We start from the raw sequence: 20461 nt of genomic DNA on the forward strand, positions 1-20461 counted from the left end.
CTATGACCTGATACAAACACATCTATATGTAAAAAACTGAAACAAAGCACTCAGGACACAAAACCAACTCCTACTTTGTGTAATATATCCTGACAGTTGCACTCTGTTCTGCCCTCTTCTGTTTGATTCTGTTTCCATTTTTTTGTTTCATTTTTTAGAGACAGGTCTTGCTCTGTCACCAGGCTGAAGTGCAGTAATCATAGCTCACTGCAGCCTCTGAACTCCCAGCCTGAAGCATCCTCCCACCTCAGTCTCCCGACTATCTGGGACTACAGGTATGCACCAACATAACTAGCTAATTTTTATTTTATTATTTTTTGTAGAGACAGAGCTTTGCTCTGTTGCCCACACTCATCTCAAACTTCTGGCTTTAAGCTATCCTCCCACTTTGGCTTCCCACAGTGCTAGGATTACAGGGATGAGCCACCATGCCCAGTCTGTTTCCATTTTTTTAAATAGTGGCTGGGACTTTGCTTCCTCTGTGTGAAAGGCTGCTTACCTGTCCTGGGGAAGGACAGGAACAAATTACATGAAGCACACTGACCATTCCTTCACCCTTCAGGCAGCTAACTATGGAGGCAAGACACTGAAGTAATGAAAATACAAACAGCAACATACATCAGCCACCTTAGAAGGTGTCGCTGGACAATCAGGATGTCACTTTGGGCCAAGCCAGTGCTGACTCGTTCATTCATTCATTTCCTCTATGTGAATTGGAGCCCTTGAGAAGTAGATGCCAAGGTGGGTCCAACTTTCAAGGATTTTCTTAGGAGAAATGCCCATGCCAGAGAAAACAGGGCAGGAGCTAAGCAAGGCTTGGAGAGTACCAGAGTCAAATGGTAATGCAAGTCCGCCCAAGTAGAGAGAGGGAAGGGAGACTAGACTGCTGCATGCCCTAGACTGCTGTGTCACCTAAAGAAGGTTTGGCAAGGCCGTTACGGAGCCCTTGAGCCAAAGTTGCCATCCAAGAAGTCCAATGTCTCCCAGAAACAGGACTGCCTCAGTATTCCTGCTGTGCTGGGTCATTGGTTGGGAGCAGCAGCACCAGGCAGGCTCCATGCCAGTGTGGAGCTAGGCCGCTCAGCACAGCAGCAGGGCCCTTGACCACCTGTGCTCCCTGTGCTAGGCACCCTGCTGGGTGCGTGCTCATGGCAGCCACACCCTCATCCTTCTCTTCTTCCCTCTCTTGCTCCTTCCTTCAATTAACACTAAATGAGTCTCCAGCCTAAGCCAGCTGTTGGAGCACAGAATGGAGAGATAGTGGTGAGCCAAACCCACCCCCTGCCTCCAGGAATCTGCAGCCTTGTGGGGACACAAATGTGAAGGAAAAAATTCCACCAGAGGATGAAGAGTGGTCAGTGTGAGAGGCCCAAGTGAAGAGCCTCTCAACAGTGTGAAGTTAAAATAGCAGGGATAGGGGCTCAGAAAAATTCCTGAGCCAATGATGTGGACCTGAGGTCTGAAGGATGAATAAAAGTTTACTGGGTGAAGAGGGGAGGGAAGAGTGTTCCTGGCAGAGGGACCAGCATGTGTCCAGATGATTTCTTAGGATGACAGGAATAAGGGACTGAAAGAGCTGGGGTAGATTGAGTGAAGCTGGGGAAGTGGTGTGCTGGGAGCGGACGAGGGAGTGGATAGGGGGCTGCAGGATCTGGGAGGCTTCTTGTCACCCACCAGCGGTTTTAATGGAGGTCGACATGATCAGATTTGCGTTTTATGAAGGCCACTCTGCCTGTGGTGTAGAGGATGGGTGGGGGAAAGAGTAGGACCAGGGATACTAGTTGTCCAGGTACCAGGGTAATTAACAATGCAGTTGTTCCTGGGAGAGTGATGAGGGCTTGGACCGGGGTAGAGATGGTGGAAAGGGAAAAAAATGGCAAACTGGGAGAGACTGAAGAGGCTGCATGGATAGAACCCAGGGATGGAGCAAATGTGGGGGTGGGAGGTGACAGGGATGCCTCCACATCTATGACTCACACCAGCCCAAAGCCTCCTCGAAGAACCAGACGTGGGCAGTGAGTGCACAGACAGACGCACTGCCCCACTATGTCCCCTTGTCTTGGGGACAAGAGCGCCTGTGCTGTCACCCCTGGTATCCTTTCACGTGTCCTCTCTCTGCCAACCCCAGGATCTCTTGGCATACATTTACCTCAGCCGCACTCTTCAGTGCTCTGCATCCAGACTACGCGGAGGCTGCATGTTACAGGAGCCATGCATCCCTGAAGACTTGGAATAAGTCAAGATTTACATAATCCCAGAGACATCCTTCCAAAGCGTGATGGTAACTCTGTTCCATGGCTGGAGTGGTTCCTCTGGGTGCCAGCAGCATAAACCCACCTTTCAACTCAGTCTGCAGCTCAGAAATACTACCTGATTCTAGACAGGCTTTTCAATGTAACAGGTTGAATTATTATGTCTTGTACATAAATTAAGACTTTACATTTTTTATACTGCTATTTATAATGTATATAATGCAAATCCATGTAAACTATGGTTACTTTGGGTTTCTGCTTTCCTGAAGCCTCTGCCATCTGCAGACAGCCTCTGATACCTAACAGAGCCAGATGCTTGTACTCATATTTGTCCAAAGTCTTGGACCCCCACTCCAAGCCCTAGCCTGGCCCCTCTCAACTTAGTAAAAATCCGCGATGAGACCTTGAAGAGGAAGCCAGAACTTGCTGGGCAGAACAGGCTCCGAAGGCTATTTGGTGGTGGTAGAAATAGAACAGAGCTTTGAAGGATGGGCTAGGCTAGGGGAGACAGAGAAGGGAGAGAGGCTATGGGGGTCAGCCCAGCATGCTTTGGGGCCACTGATTAGGCAGTCTCAGGTATGAGCACAAAGGGTTGGAATAAATTTTTAGGGAAAATTATATTTCTGCATTCCCTATGTCTAGGGATGTTTCCTTCAGACATCTGTTTTGGCTTCATTAGAAGGGACAGAGATGCTGTTTTCTAAATTTTTGCATTGCCAGAGCTCAGCATAGTGACATATGGTAGAAATGCAATAAAAGTTCATTGAATGATTGAGTGAGTGGATGAGTGAAAGCATTGCACAGGTTCACAAGATATTTGTCCTACTTAAGTGCTGATTTGTTTTCCAACATTTTATTATGAAAAAATTCAAACCCACTGAAAAATTAAAATCGTGGAGTGATCACACATACATTCTCCACCTAAATTCTAAATTTTACAGCTTATTGTGCAGGCTTTATCATGTATCTAGCCATCAGTTCAACCATCTATCTATCCATCCATTGTATTTTTTTATGCATTGCAAAGTTGCAGACATAAATATGCTTTACCTCTACTCATTTTAGCATGCCCATCATTAACTAGAGTCCAATATTTGTTGGCATTTCTGTTTTTCCTTGTTAAAATTAAAAAAATTTAATTATGGCCAAACAGACATAATACCAAACTTACCATCCTAACCATTTTCAAGTGTACAGTTCAGTAGCATTAAAAACATTCGCATTGCTGTGCAAACATCACCACCATCCATCTCTATAACTCTTTCATCTTGCAAAACTGAAGCTCTGTATTCATTAAACAATAACTCCCTCATTCCCCTCTCTTCCTAGCCCCTGGAAACCACCATTTTACTTTTTTGTCTCCGAATTTGACTACTCTACATACTTCATATAAATGGAATAATACAGTGTTTGTCCTTTTGTGATTGGCTTATTTCACTTTGTATGCGCTCCAGGTTCATTCACGTTGTAGCATGTGTCAGAATTCCCTTCCTTTTTAAGGCTAAATAATATTCCATTGTACGTATATATTACACTTTGTATATCCATTCATCTGTCATTGGACACAGGGTTGCTTCCACCTTTTGGCTATTGTGAATAATGCTTCTATGAACATGGGTGTACAAGTATCTGTTGAAGTCTCTGTTTTTAATTTTGGGGTATATACTCAGAAGTGGAATTGCTGGATGATATGATAATTCTATTTCTATTTTTTTGAGGAACTTCCACACTGTTTTCCACAATGAATGCACAATTTTACATTACCACCAGTAATGCACGAGTTTAAATTTTTACACTTCTTCCCAACATATTTTTTTTCATACTAGCCATCCTAATGGATGTGAGGTGGTGTCTTAGTACATTTTTGTGTTACTAGAAAGGAGTATCTGAGGCTGTGTTCCATGGTGAGCAGGTCTATGCAAACCTACCCCTAAAGGCCAAGGAAGATGAAAGGCCAAAGAAAGAAGCTGACAAATCCAATTTCTTAGAACAAAATATTTAACAGAGATATATCAACAGAAGCCATGTTTCGGCAGCCATAAGACAAGATGGTGGATCCCCACACTGTTATCCCCCAGACCCAGGGCTTATATACCATAAGGAATTTGCCTAAGGACACAGTTTATGGTAAATATGTGAAAATAGATATCTTAGAAGTATTCCCAGAACTGGGGTTAATGAGAAGTCATGGCAGATTAGCATCCAAGGTGGAGTTGCTTTAGCCTTCACAGACTGGGTAATTTATAAAGAAAAGAGGTTTATTGGTTCATGGTTATGAAGGCTGCACAAGAAATATGGTACCAGCATCTGCTTCTGATGAGAGCTTCAGGCTGCTTCCATTCATGGCAGAAGATGAAGAGAGCCCATGTGTACAGAGATCACATGGCCAGAGAGGATGAAAGAGGGATGGGGGGAGGTGTCAGCCTTTTTTGAACAACAGCTCTCATGGGAACTAATAGAGTGAAAACTCACTCATCCCTGTGCCTAGGGAATTAATCTATTTATCAGGAATCTGCTCCCCTGACCCAAACACCTCTCATTAAGCCCTACCACACACTGAGGGTTAAATTTCAACACAACATTTGGAGGGGTCAAATTTCAACATGAGATTTGGAAGCGTCAAACAAGCCAAACTATAGCAGGTGGTATCTCATTGTGGTGTTGATGTGCATTTCCCTAATGATTACTGATGTTGAGCACCTTCTCATGTGCCTTTTGGCCATTTGTGTGTCTTTTTTGGAGAAATGTCTACTCAAAGTCCTTTGTCTCTTTTTGCCTTTTGAGGTAAAATTTACATATGATAAAGTGCACAAATCTTAAGTGTGCCATTTGATGAGTTCTGACAAATGCATCTCAAACTCTGTCGAGGTACAGAACATTATCATCACCCCAGACAGTTCCTTCAGATTCCTTCTCAGTAATCCACTCCCTCCACCCTCCAGACACAACCACTATCCCGGTTCTTAAAAGTCTGTCATAGATTAGTTTTGCCTGTTATAGAACTTTATGTGGATTCATACAGTATGTGCCCTTTTGCGTCTGGCTTCTTTCACAAGGCATAATGGTTTTGAGATTCACCCATGTTCATTCCTTTTGATCACTGAGCAGTATTCTTTTGCATGAATAGGCCAGAGTTTCTTTATCCTTTTGTTGATGGACTGGACTGTTTCCAGTTTGGGGATACAATGAATAAAGCTTTTTAAGAGCTTATGTTTTATTATAACAAAAGCAAAATGTCATGAGCTTGAAGCCTTGATAAAAATCTCCTGCTAAGCCTAATATCCTTTTGGATAGAAAAATAAACAAATCAATAAGTTCTGCCCTTTGTAGAGGGCTTATAATGTGCCAGGCCATCTGCTGAGAGTTTTCCTTCCATCAATCATTCCATTTAATCCTCACACCCCCATCTTCTAGATGAGTAAACAAAGGTTTACAGCAGGAAACTGACTTGCCCAAACTCTAATAGCCTGTGTGTGGCAGACCCTATTTTGCCTTTTGGGAAGTGCTGTGAGCATCAATAGTTATCCCAAGGCCAAGAGAAGATGAGTATGGTGTTTTGCTTTCTCAGTTATCACACTTTATTACAATACTGATGTCATTTTTAGTTGCCCTCTGTGATGAGCATTAATTATATTATGGGAAAGGGGTGAGCCAAGTATTGCAACCTTAAAAGTAAAGACCACTCCCTTACTAAGAACTCTTTGGAGACAGCAAGGAATTTAAAAAAATTAATGGTACATGGGCTGGGCACGGTGGCTCACGCCTGTAATCCCAGCACTTTGGGAGGCTGAAGCGGGCGGATCACTAGGCCAGGAGTTCCAGACCAGCCTGGCCAATATGGTGAAACCCCGTCTCTACTAAAAACACAAAAAAATTAGCTGGTCGTGGTGGTGTGTGCCTGTAGTCCCAGCTACTCGGGAGGCTGAGGCAGGAGAATTGCTCGAACCCAGGAGACGGAGGTTGCAGTGAGCTGAGATCGTGCCACTGACTCCAGCTGGGGCAACAGAGCGAGACTCCATCTCAAAAAAAAAAAAAAAATTAATGGTACATGAAAAAATTTCTATTACAAAATATTAGAAAATAATAAGAGCACCAAAAGATAAGTGCTTATTGTCCATATGTAAATGTAGATATGACCAAATTGGAAAGTTTTGGCAGAAAACTTGTAGAGGAAGGAAGGAAAGATTTATGACTAGTGTTTATCTAGTGTCCGTGAAGTGCCAGGAAAGCCCCCTGCTGGATAACTTACATATGTTTAACTCATTCCAGCTTCCCTGCAGCCTCAGCAGCCCTTCTCCCCTTCTTTTTTAGGAATGGAACTCCTGGCTTTTAGCTAAACTTGTGGTCTCCCAGAAAAAACATTTCTCTCAGCTTCCTTGATGGCTAGGTTTGGCACGTGACTGAATTTGACCAATAGGGTGTCAACTGAAGGATCGTGTACAACTTCCAGGAAGGGAGTGACCTTAAAGGGGCTTGTGCCTTTCTTTGCCCTTCTGCCTTCCGGATGAACGAAAGCAGAAGCAGTGGCTGGAGCTAGAGCAGCTATTTAGGACTATGAGATGGAAGAAATGTGGTGACAATAGCAGAACAAAAATATAGAAATCCCGGGTACTTGATGACCACGGAGCCACCATACAAACTCTGGACTGTAATTTCCAGAGATTGTTTATGTGAGAGAGAAATATACTTCTCCTGTTAGCCTACTGTTACTCTGTGTTTTCTGTCAGTTCTGATACAGGAGGCATTGTCATCCCATTTTACAGACGAAGAGACGAAGTCTCAAGTTTCCATAGCTGGTGTGCACTTTAGTTCCTCAAGGACAGTAATGCCCCACCCTTGAGGTTGGTTGACTCACTCAACTCCCAAAGCTGATAATGTTGAGGTGCCAAAAAAAGTGTCCCCTTCAGGTTTCACTCACTGGAGCTATGTCATGTGCCCACAGATACGGAAACATGCCACTAAAAGTTAGCTAACTTTAAGTCAGCTTTCAAAGAACAACAGATCTGGTTTTGTGACTCTGGGAAAATTACCATCCAAGCCTCAGTTTCTTCTTCTCTAAAATGGGAAGGATAGTAAAAGTACCTGCGACAGAGTTGTTGGGAGGACCGAGCAAGACGATGCACAGTGCCTGGCCCTGACCAAATGAACAGTAAACGGGAATTTTTATTATTAGTCCCTGGGCTGGGCTGGAATCAGACCCCCTGGTTATTTCTTTGTCCATATCTTCCTTTCTTCCATTTTGGAGCTTCCCCCCTCCAGCCTCTGTCCCCAGGCAAGATTAAACAAATGTCCCTTTTCTCCTTGCAGACTGTGCTCTCCAGGCCGCCCTCAGCTCTGTCCACACAAGTCCCTCCTATGATCAGCTGCACCCTAGGCTCAGCTGGAAAACAAAACATGCACTGCATGGTTGCCACATCCTAGCCATGGGCCTCAGTTTTCAAGCTCCAGGCAGTTTTAGCAAGAAAACTGATGTTCCTAAAACCAGGACTGCATTTCTTACATTTCCACTGCTGATTCTCAAAAAATGTTGGCACAAACAAACCCAAACCACGAGGCAGCAAAATTAGTCTTCAAAGCCCTCCTGTAAGTTAAACGCCCTCTCAAAGGTACCTGCAGAGTCCACATTCAGGTCCCTGTGGGGCCGTCCTCTGTGGGTCTGCTTTGAGCTTTGAGCAGAGGAGGCTCCAGCACAACGCATCTGTCTGGGTGTGATTCTCCAGCCTCTGTTGTCTGTCAAATGAATCCTTCCTATATGATAATGAATACTGCACAGATTAATGTAGTGGATCCCCACCCATAGACCAGGAGGCTCTTTTGGGGAGACAGAGAGGTTTTGCGAGATGATCTTCAAACCCGTCGATAAGCTTATTGTCCATGGACCAATCTCTTCTGTGTCTCCCACAGGGTTCTACCACTATATTTCAAATGTATATATATAGATATATAGTCATTGTGATGAATGAAATACTTCATTAAAAAGAATTATGTAAGATTAGATCATCAATAGACACTAAATACACACCTACTATCCTGCTAGGTTTAACCAACTCCTAGCTTAATGCCATTCAACAAGAACTTCCTAGAAATAGTCCCATAGCTAGTGACCCTCATGGTGGAGCTTCAGACAACAAAAACAAGTCAGGGAATGAATACTTGGAGGCCACCAGAGCATTTGGCCACCTTCAAACCACACTGAGATGGAAGCTTGGCTTGTGTGCAGTCCAGCTGAGAACTGGACTAAGAACTGAGAAACAGCAACCCAAACCCTTGTGCCCAGAGAACACAGCATGACCACCTCCTCCACTTCCCTAGTGTGGGAAGGAGTGTCAGGACCCATGTGCATCAAGCACCCAGTGCCCAGCAATCACAACCACAGGCAGCAGGGAGATGAGGCAGAAAGGGTGAGGGATGTAGCAGTGGGAATATGTGTGGGCAGGAAAGCTACTCACCCGCTTGTTTCAGCTACAGTTATCTAACTGCAAGCAACAGAAATCCACTCTGGGCAACCTAAGCCAGAAAGGAAGATAAACTGAAGAACCAGAACTCAGAAAGGGAAGAAGTGGGATTGTGGTAGAAGATACTTTGAGGGAGAGATGAATCTTTTCCAAACATTTTCTATCTGCCTGTTACTTAATATTGGGTTCTTTGGGAAGAGGGTACGACTGGCTAGGGGAGAGCAGGATACCATCAGTGGTGGCTTCCTGGCATCTGTTCACCAACACGGGGGAAGAAAGCACATCCCTCAAAGAAAGCCAGGATGCTGGCACCAGAAAAAGGGGGAAGGATGCTGAGCATGGAGCAGACAGAGACGTCTCTTCTCTCTCTGGGACTGCATCTTTTCATCTGTAAAATGCGAACAACTGTGGCTACATTGTGAAAATGTAATGAGATAACACAGAGCACAGTGTGGCTTATGGGAAGTGCCTAATATGTAATAATTTTAAATAATTTTAGCTAAATAATTTTAGCTTACCATCTTAATTTTTGATTCAGCTCTATCTGAACTTTTTCTCCAGAGAATGAAGATACTGTCATTACCTCTGCAAAGAATGCATCCTAGCACAGATCAAAGATCTTGCAAGTCCAGCCACACCATTTTACAGTTCTGAACCTCGACTTAGGAAAGCAGTGGATCTTTATACAGTTGACACATCCCTTCCCTCTAGGGTAATAAAAAATAAGCCTAGTTTTGCATAAGTCCTTTTCTGTAGGCTGGGGCTCTGAAGGAAGTGAACCCCATGGCCAATCCATCTGAAGTCAAGGTTAATAGGGCTATTACACTAAAGATGTGGTATTAAAGATCTCCCTCTGGCACCGTGTTCTTTATGATGCATGGTCAATTGCCCACTAAGGAAGATACTGCAACCAGAGCAATTTTATTCCAAAAGCATATCATTTTGTTTTTATTCCCACTGACAAGCACATACCTCTTTAAAAAAAAAAAAGTGACTATTGGTCAAAGTTACATTTTTCCCACACATTTTTCAACTTTTGGGATTGTATATTCCAGGCTGGATATGGGCACTAACCAGGCGCTTCCTGATGGATGGGCTTGGCTGTTTTCTCCATGGTTTCTTGGCTCAAATTTTTGCCAACTTACATATTTTTGCTTAGTTTTGACATCTTTCCATCAAACCAGATGTTTCTGTTTCTTTGCAATGTCAAAAGCATGAAATTTGACCAATTATTTACTGATAGAGTTATTGAAAGATGAAGTTATTGAAAGATGGCAAGTTACAAGTTTCAAAATCCATCTCTGGTTCATTTGTTTGAAATAATTGACTATATGATATGGTAGATATCAATTATATGATAAACCTTTCAGGGTTTTTTTAAGTGTTAAAAATAAAGTGATAATGCTGGCCTTAGCATATTAATGATTTTGGTTTTCCTCATGAGAACAATGAGAAGACATTAATCTTTGGCAGAGGATAAAGTGGCCAGATTTGTGTTTTAACAGATCTCTGTGGCTATTGAAAATGGACTGGAGAAGATGAGTGGGAGTGAGAAGAGGGTAACAGAATCAGATAAAAACCTGTCATGTTACTATAAGCAGAAGATGAGGCAGCCTGGACCAAGATGGTGGCAGAGAGAAGAAAATTGCTTGAGAGAATTGATTAAACTAGTTGGTTAGCACAGACAGAGCTGAATTAAAAATTAGGATGGTAAGCTAAGTAATTTTACACACAAAAAGGCAGAGTTGCATTCATAATTAGTCTCTCCTTCAGACTGAATATTATAGCCAAAATATAGCCATTGGTGTTGCAGTCACTTCCTTTGGGTTTGTATCCAAGGTCAAGAACGTCAGCATCCAAAGGCCCAAATTCTTAATGTTTTTAGTTGATAAAGTTTATTCAAGGTAGACAGCCTGTGTTGAATAACTTAGCCTTCCACAAATTTCAAGAAAAATCCATTGTCCCTCTTCTCCGCCACAGACACACTTTAGTTGCACATTAAGCATATTTATTAAAGAAACATTTGCTTTGTGTTTTTTCTCCCAAGATGGATGGTGTTCTTACTCAGAGTTATAAGTATCAGAATAAAAATGCCCATGAGGTTGAATTGTATGATGTTATAGTAAAGTGAGATAAACATTCTCAGAAACATGATTGTGACTTAAAAAAAAAAAAACCCCAACAAACCACTTTCTGTAGAGGAATTATGCTTTGGGGACAGAAACTTTCTTTTATAATTTTTACAGCTGCATGCAGATAAAGTATATTAAAAAGGCACAACACATCAATTATGAAAACATGGCTACAGTTTAAGAGAACACAGACTTTTTCCAGATCCATCTTAAATCTCAGGAATTCTAGATCAAGACAGGCATGAATGCTCCTGTTGCTAAAATCACTCTGATTTCCTTCTTGTTAAACACTTCACTCAGCAACATTATAGATTAGCACCAAAAAAATTGTTTGTAGGTGAAAAACTGTTCGGAAAAGGACACCTTATTAGGCAGGCTATCTATTTACAAATAAAAGCCGATTCTGGCTCTCCTGAATGAAAAGAAGAGTAATTTCTGGGGCTTACTAACTTGATTTTAGGCTGCGGGGTCCCAGAACCAGGGATGTCCTGAAAAAGGCCATGTTGCAGTAACTACTCGATCCAAGCTTCGCATCAGTCTGAGATGTACCATGGCCACTGCTTGCCCCGTGTCTACAGGATTCAGAGTCTTCAGGGAAAGTTGGGCACAAATGGTAGAGTCCTCTTCCCTGGCTGTGTTGCCATCTTCCAAAGCCCCACATAATGGAAAATCCCTCAAGAGGAGGCAGTCACAGAGGGAAGTGGAGGCCAGGCAGCCTGCGAATGATCAATGTGGTACAGGGCTCCTGTCCCCTCTATGGCAACCTCTCAAGTTGTTCTTTCCTAGGTTCCTTATTAAATGTGATAGATTTATCCAAAACAGTTATGAATTCAGATCCTACCAATCTGATACTACAAGAGCTCACATAGGGGAAGGAATGGAGTGTAAGAGTAATGTTGACAAAGAAAAAGAAAGTTTTTAATAAAAGGGATCAACAAAATGGTAGAGTGTTTAACTACTTAATTAACTGTTTGGGGACCCTGATGAATTTAATGATAGTCAAACCACCTAAGTAGGTGAGCTACTGAGGCTGAAATTTTGGCTTTCTCTCTCTCTCTTTTTTCTTTTCTTTTTTTTTTTTACAGACAGGGTCTGGCTCTGTCATCCAGGCTGGAGTACAGTGGCACGATCACGGCTCACTGCAGCCTCCAAATCTTGGGCTCCAGCAATCCTCTGGTCTCAGCCTCTCCAATATTCAGGACTACAGGTGCATGCCACCATGCCTGGCAAATTTTTTTAATTTTTAATTTTTGCAGAGACAGGGGCTCACTATGTTGCCCTGGCTGGTCTCAAACTACTAACCTCAAGTTATCTTTCCACCACAGCCTCGCAAAGTACTGGGATTACAGGCATGAGCCACTGTGTCTGGCCTTTCTTTATTTGTCAAAATTTAGCCTCTAAGTGGTAGCCCTTAAAATATATTTCTAAACTGCTTGTGAACAATTAAGTTTGATTTTTTTTTAAAAAGGAAGAAGAAACCCGATTATTCAGACATTGCACTAATTCAGGCTTTCTTTCCTACCAACAAGCACCTTTTAAGATGGTCCCTTGAGTCATTAGCATCTTCATCAATGCTTCAACAAGAAAGACTACTTACACAACATTTTTCAAAATATTTTCATGGTTATTATCTTATCCAGTTTCTAACACTATAAGGTATACAAGATGGAAACATTATTTCCATTTTACAGACCAGGATCCTGACACCAACACCATAGTAATTTACCCCAAGTAAGTTCCAAGTACCCAGTGTTCTTTTCTTATACTTCCCATGGGCCCTTGTTGCTATGTTTTTCTTTCTTCCATAACCCACCCCTTATTACTGCTCCAGAAGCAAATCCAAAATCTATAACAATGAAAGAAATCAACGCCAAGCTTATTCACCAACAAGTGCTTACTGAGCACTGCTGTATCGTTTGGGAAGAGGCTAACCTGCTGTAACAAAGAGACCCTAAGTACTGTGGCTCAAACAAATTAGAAGTTTGTTTCTTTCACACAGTAGTCCAGACCCAACAGTCCAGAGGTCTTGGGAAGTTCGGGGAGGTCAATACAGGGACCCAGGTTTGTTTTAGTTTGTTTTTGCTGCTCTACTATCTTCTAAAGCAGAGATTCCCACGTTTTTTCAGTTCACAGCTCCCCTAGTATCTCAGTAATTCTTTTCATGGCAACTACAGGTCAAAAGAAATACCCAGAAAATTTGCCTATGAATTAGTCAGGTCCAAATAATTTAACAATTATTTATGTCCTGAAAACATAGTCGCCACTTCGGGGAAAAAATAACACAGACAGACTGAAATAAAAATACATTTACTTTATTTTTAAATGATCACAATTTCTTAATAATGGGAGGTGTGTGCCTGTTGGGCACTGAACAATTACTCAAACCTTGGACTCAGATTGGATACTGCCATTGTCATTTTCTATTTCACATTGACTTTTTCACAATGCGTTATTTTTTTTTATTATAGCAACCATCTGAAACTCAGATACTAGGCAAAACCATCAAAACTAGTGGCTTTGCACAGTATCTGACAGATGCTAACGAGTTTCCTTCAAAAATCTAAATTATCTTGCAGCATTCCTATGTGTTCACTGAGGCTCCTCAGAGAGCCTCAGCACATAGTTTGAGAAGCATGGTGGTACAAGTCGCCATGCTATGCCTAGATATGGCTCTGCTGGAGGAGTAATGCCTTCTCACCTCCCTGGCAGCCACTTCCTCTGTCCTTCCCAGGTTCCTGTGTCATGTCAGGAGGACCGAGGGCTGATGATTTGACCAGCAATTTCCCGGCTACCGTTCCTCAGCCAGGAGGAACCAAGCTTCCCCATCCAGTTTGCCTTACTCCAGTGAGAAGCCTGAAGCAAAACCCAACCCATTCAAAAAGTAAAAGGGATGATTTGTAGGCTCCTGCATATATTCTGAAATTACCTACATTCCTCTCATCCTGTGCTCATGGGCATGTAACATAGACAAGACTGAAATCTTGTCTAAATTGTGAGGAAAGATCAAGTTTCCCCAGCTCCCAAGCCTGTTCCATCTGAATACCGGAAACTATGTGTAAGTCTTAAATAGCAGGGTGTGGAGGAGAATCCATTCAAATTAGAGTCAAATGTTATGGAGACACCCCAGCCTCCTCCTGGGGAAGGAGATCTGAACCATCACGCATCTCAAGAACTGCTTGGTGGCGAGGTAGTGTCGAGGCAATTCAGCGTGGTGAGTGCCACAGGCAGCCTCCACACAGATGGGTGAGAAGCCTAATTGTCTTTGACTGGGACTGAATTTGGTTCCACTTCAAACCTTATTCTTCTGGATGGTGGAAATGAAATCTCAGGCCGTTTAGGCTTTCCCATGATGTTACACAGAACAATATGAAATTGCTGCTATTTGATCATTTCTAAACTATAAAAACAGCAACTACATATGGCCCAGATGATAATTTATCTCCATCACTCCCAGGGTTTGTGACAGTCATGATCCCAGGGGCCACCTGGTTTCCATCGCCATCCACTCTGTTGTGCCTCTGAGATGTCCTTGCTGTCCTGTGCTCTCCATCATTGGTCCACAAAGACCTCCTCTGCCCTAGACCCATCAGCAAGGGCTCCCTGAGGCTGTAGTGAATCCTCTCAGCGATTCCCACATCCCCCTGGGGGGCTGCTATGAAAGATCTGTGGCAGAAATGAGGCACAGTCCCCTTTCTCAGTGACATTTACCAACAGCCAAATTCTCGTGGTCCCTACGTCTCTCTTCTCTCACACTCTCTGGAGTGAGAAGAACCAGCTCTTGCAACTTCATTTACCCTTCCAAGTCAATTGCTTCTGGCATCAACTTAGTACCTGAACTCCTTTAATGCTCAGGGTTTTAAGCTCCTGCATTTCAAAAGCTTTGGTGTGGGAACAGAAAACATGAGTTTCTCTTCCTATGCCTCAGCATCCCTTCTTTTAGAGAGCGGATACCTCCTAGCGTAGTTCCAATGAGAGAAAGCCCTTGGGGTGAAAATAATGAGGAAATCGGGACCCGCACATCACCTTGCTGTGCAGTGGGTGCCTGGCTCATCTTATGCTTCGGTCTTGTTACCCAGGACATAGGTGGAGAGCCCTGACCTCACATTTCCAAGCTGTGCAACCCTGGGCAAGCCTCTGACCTCTCTCCAAACATCAGTTTCCTCAGGCCCTCAGAGTAAGGAAACATACTGCCAGCAGGCCCATGGTTCATCCTCTGTGGTTAAATACAGTCAAGAAGGCCGGGTGCGGTGGCTCACGCTTGTAATCCCAGCACTTTGGGAGGCCGAGGCGGGAGGATCACGAGGTCAGGAGATCGAGACCACGGTGAAACCCCGTCTCTACTAAAAATACAAAAAAATTAGCCGGGCGTGGTGGCGGGCGCCTGTAGTCCCAGCTACTCGGAGAGGCTGAGGCAGGAGAATGGCGTGAACCCGGGAGGCGGAGCTTGCAGTGAGCCGAGATTGCGCCACTGCACTCCAGCCTGGACGACCGAGCGAGACTCTGTCTCAAAAAAAAAAAAAAAAAAAAATACAGTCAAGCAGGGAGAGAAAAATCTTCCAGATTCAATGAAAATGTAATGATCTCCTGTTGCATTAGGAGTAGCAAGACTGGATGGCTTCGTAAAAGCTTAGAGATATTATTTTTGAAGCTATCTGCGTATACTTTATTCCCTTTCATATACCCCTTCTGGCTGACCCAAATGAAAAAAGATACAAAACTCATTTCTGGCCCAGCTCTTGCCTGATCAGATGTAATGTGTGGTGATACGCCCATTTTCCCGCTCAGCTGTATTCCTGTTTATTCCTGTGAACACATGGTCTCTGCAATTGGCAATGATTTTTTCTTTGTTATATTTACCTTCCTTTCGGGGGCCAGCCCAGACTCCTGGGTGGATTCATTTCCCATTGAATTACCAGAAAAGGGTAGAATCTGATTGGAAGAACTACGTGGAAGAAAGCTCAGTTCCCAGGCCCTCACACAAGGGACTCTGTCCTCCCATCTATGTCAGAGCCTGGGGGCTGTGAGGGAATTGAAACGGGACATCCTGTCCCCTCCACCAACATTCTTTCCCCACCAAGCAGTGGCATTTTCTTTTGTGTTCTCACACAATTCAGACTAGGTGGAGTAGCCTCTATGGCATGACTGGAGCGACCCCACTGAGCAGAAGTGTTCCCCTTCTCCTTCGCTGACACTGTGGGCTGAGAGAAAGCCCACTTGACAGCTCCCTGCTTTGGGGTGTTTCTGCCATGGTCCTTTTCACCAAACACCGCATGTTCTGACTCATAGGTGGGAATTGAACAACGAGAACACGTGGACACAGGGTGGGGAACATCACACACCAGGGCCTGTCATGGGGTTGGGGAATGGGGAGGGATAGCATTAGGAGAAATATCTAATGTAAATGACGAGTTAATGGGTGCAGCACACCAACATGGCACATGCATACATATGTAACAAACCTGCACATTATGCACATGTACCCTAGAACTTAAAGTATAATAAAAAAAATAAAAAGGGTGTAGTCGGGGCATGGGTTGAAACACCAAGCAAGTGTAAACCACAGGCTTCACACACTTCGCTTTTAGGGAGGCTGGTCAGCTCCGACCTGCAGCAACTGAGAAAGAACACATAGGGGTCCCTGAGGACAGACAGCTTTGCCAAGGACCAGCCTTAGGGCGTAGGAGAAAGAGAAAGGCCGGAGCAGCCACTTCTCTGTGCCCAGCAGTGTAGCCGCCCGCCTGACAATGCTTCAGCCACGCAGAGACCGGCCTGCCTCCTGTCTGCCCTGTCCTGAGAATGGAGATATCTGTGACCCAGAGGTCCTAGGACCTCCCACTTCCTAAATGTGTGACCCTAGATAAGTCGCTTAACCTCTACCCGAACCTCAATTTCATCATCTGTAAAACAAGAATAATCAACCCACCTACCTCATAGGGTTGTTTTGATGCTTAAATGAGACAAAACACATGTCTAAGAGTTTTCTGATTCATAAAACAACACATGAATATAAGGATTGTTTTCCTGACTTATCTTAGGATCTTTTGGAAGGGACCTTCAATAAGAGACCTTCAGTAAGTTCTCTATGTTCAACCTCTACTATGCACAATCTTGGACAAAAGGTCATCTACCCTCTGCTTGAATCCTTTCTATTATGGGAAACTTATTACCTTTCTTTGATGAGAAACTCACTACCACAAAGCCTTATGACTTGAACTTGCTCTGGTTAGATCATAGCCACCTCATATAAGTGCCAGAGTTAATGGGAAGGGAGAACTTGACTCAGCCAGCAACAGCAGAAAGATCATCATGTAGATTGGGTTGTTCAGATATTTACAGATATTTGCCAAAAACCTGAAGTCAGTGTCATTCATCTTCCCTTTTGAAGGTTAAGTGTGTTTGTTTTTGCTTCCATGACCAGAAATACATTAAAATTGGATTAGGGGCAATGTTCAGAAAAAATCACAGATGCTCAGGGCAGTGTATTCATTGTATTTACATGGAGTACAATGCTTTGTCCCAAGATTATTTCACTTCGTCCATTTAGAAAGGTCTCCTGTGACTTGCATAAATGTGGAAGAAAGTTTGGCATTTCTTTTAGACAGGATAGTTTGATGACATTTTAAAATATCAGCCATAATAAATTAGGGAGACTCCTAACTTAAATCTGTGCTATGAAGGGCCACTGAGGACAGTGATGTGTGCCCCCAAAGCCAAAAACTTTGTATAGCTTTAATTTCAGTACAGAGGTAAATCGGCTTTTGCTTTTGGATTTAAGATTTGGCAAGCATGTGAAATTAAGTATCACTTAGGGGGATTTTTTACAGAGGGAAGTTAGGAGATTATGAGTGTTAGGGCTTACAGTTTAAATCTGCAATTAGCATAAATACGCAAAGGTCACCCTAAAGAGATGCATGCCCCTATTATCTGTAGAGGTAGGTGTAAGAAGTGGAGAGAAATGGCAAACAGAGTTTTGCAAACAAATGTGCGGTGGGAATTCAGATTTTCATGTATGTGTTGCATCTGTAGCCTAGAAGAAATCAGACACATGGCCTTGGAGAAATCAAGAGTGAGAAATCACCAGCCCACAGAGAAGGTGTCACTGAGCTTCAGGCTAACAGAAGTAAATGACAATTGTGGCAGCAGCTGTTGGTCACCAACTCAACAGTGATTACCACCTTCTTCTTTGTTAACAGAAAATGATTTCTGTTCAGGAAATGAGCAGCAGATGGTTCGTGGAATCTGGACCCCATTGAAGTTTCAAGGTGTAAACCTCTATCAGTCTGTGTACAAAATCATAGTTCTGTTTCCCTTGTTAGTGATCGGTTTAGGATGGGGCATGTGCCACAATTGTGGTCAATGAGAAGTCTGCTGGAGGTACTTCTAGAAGAGTTTTCCTTACTCTCAAAAAAGAAGAAACAACAGAGACTTTCTGTTTCTGTCACTTGGATGTTGCTGGGAGATAATGTGATGCTTGGAGCTGTTGCAGCCATTTTGCAACCATGAGGGGAGGAGCCTGAGGCAAAGGCAACATGCTTAGGGTAGCAGAATAGGAATATTGACAAATCTAGACTCCTACTTAAGGTTGAGCTGCTAAACCAGTCAATGCCAGTACTGCCTCCCTACAGACTTAGTACCTAGTCACTCAGAGATGAGACTATGGAGTCAGACTTCCTAGGTTCAAATTCCAACTTTACCACTTACCAGCTGTGTGATTTTGGACTTCTCTGTGCCTCATATTTCTGATTTGTATACCTACCCTGTAGTATTCTTTTTGGAATTAAATGAATTGATATGTGGAGAATGCTAGAACCATACCTGATCACTCAAACATTTAACATTTTTTTATCATTTAAGTCATTTTGTGTTGCATCTTCTAGTTTTTGCTTTTGAAAGCATCCTATGTAACACAGCAAATTTCAGTTAACCTTTCTCCTGTCAAAAAGTTAGGAAACTAACAACAAAAAGACAAACCATCCCTTAAACAATGGAAAAAGGACTTGAGTAGATATTTCTCCAAAGAAGATAGACCATGGCCCATAAACACATGAAAACATGCTAAGCATCATTCACCATTAGGGAAATGCAAGTAAAAATGAGGCACCACTGCATACCCATTAGGATGGCAACAATTTAAAAAAAAAGAAAGCAGAAAATAGCAAGTATTGGTGAGGACGTGGAGAAACTGGAATTTGTATATTGCTGGTGGGAATGTAATATGGTTCAGCCACTGCGGGAAACAGTTAGTGGTTCCTCAAATGAGTCAACACAGCATCACCACAGGACCCTGCAATTCCACTCCTAGGTGTCTGTACCCAAAAAACTGAAAACAGGGATGCAAGTCCATGTATACACATGTTCACGGCAGCACAGTAGCCAAAAGGTGGAAGCAAACCACATGTCCATTGATGGATGAATGGATAAATAGTGATATATACATACAGTGGAATAATATTCAGCCATAATAAATTAGAAAAAAATGATGAGAAATGGGAAAAATATCCCATTTACAAAAGCAACCAAAATCAAAGAATACTCAGGATCAAACACAGAAGAAATGCAAAGCGACCTAAGGACATGGAAGAAGACTTGAAATGCAGGGAAACACCATGCAACTGAATGAGAAGGCTCGGGGCCGACAAAATATCAATTATTTCCAAATCAACCTGTGAATTTAATCCATCTTTAATGTTTTAACTTGACAAACTGATTTTTAAATTCTACTCAAAGAATACATATGTGAAATTAACTAAAATAATTTTTTTAAAAGGAGCCAGGTGTGGTGGTTATGAGCCTGTATTTCTAGCTACTCTGGAGGCTGAGCTGAGACAGAAGGATTGCTTGAGCCAAGAAGTTTAAGACCAGCCTGGGCAACATAGTGAGACCCCATTTAAAAAATTAAAGGGGATAGCTCTTACTAGATAGTAAGATATATTTCAAAATTACTCTAATTTGGGAATTTGATACCAACATAGGAATGAGAAAATTGATTACTGAACCAGAAATCAGAACTTATCATATACTGATTGGTATTTGCAATTGGTAGGAAAAGGAAAGATTAATGAAATAGTCTGGGAACAACTGGCTTGAAACTAATATACTAAAATAAATTCCACGGGGATTAAATACAAAAATAAAACTACAATAGAACTCAAAGAAAATATAAGTAAATATTTTCCCATTTACCAGGACTCATCCACATGGCTCAACTCAACCGCAGCGGAGGCTTGAAAACGTGTGTGGCTCTTTGGGAAGCACTCACTGTTACTGCCACAGATACCTAACCTATTTCTAGGGATGAGGGAAAGGATGAAACAAAGGACTGAAACCGAAGGGCTTTCTGCCTATCCTTATGTTTATCAAAAAATTCCAATACCCAAAATACACCATCCCAAATTATAATTGGTTGCATAGGCAAAGCTTCTCTTTCTCATTTGATAATCCTGTACATCTTTATAAGGAGCACATCGTTAGCTGATATTCCAGCTGCATATTGGAATTACATCTGTTCTCATTCTCTTGTTAATAATGTTAATAATGAAGCTTGACTAATAAATTGCAAGGGCTAACTTTGGAGGGATTGGTTCAAAATTCCTTGCTAGTGAGGAAAACAAAAGAACAAATA

The 20461-nt window shown here is 42.6% G+C and overlaps 1 long non-coding RNA gene across 1 annotated transcript; it reads left to right on the top strand.

The window, feature by feature from the left end:
• The first annotated feature begins 6747 nt into the window (after positions 1-6747).
• Positions 6748-11252, top strand: LOC100580507. The gene is made up of 3 exons (XR_121740.1): positions 6748-6922; positions 9269-9419; positions 10213-11252. It is a non-coding gene; the product is annotated as an uncharacterized LOC100580507 (long non-coding RNA).
• The last annotated feature ends 9209 nt before the right edge of the window (positions 11253-20461 follow it).

Source organism: Nomascus leucogenys, chromosome 8 (assembly GCF_006542625.1).
Source record: "Nomascus leucogenys isolate Asia chromosome 8, Asia_NLE_v1, whole genome shotgun sequence".
Taxonomy (NCBI): Eukaryota; Metazoa; Chordata; class Mammalia; order Primates; family Hylobatidae; genus Nomascus; species Nomascus leucogenys.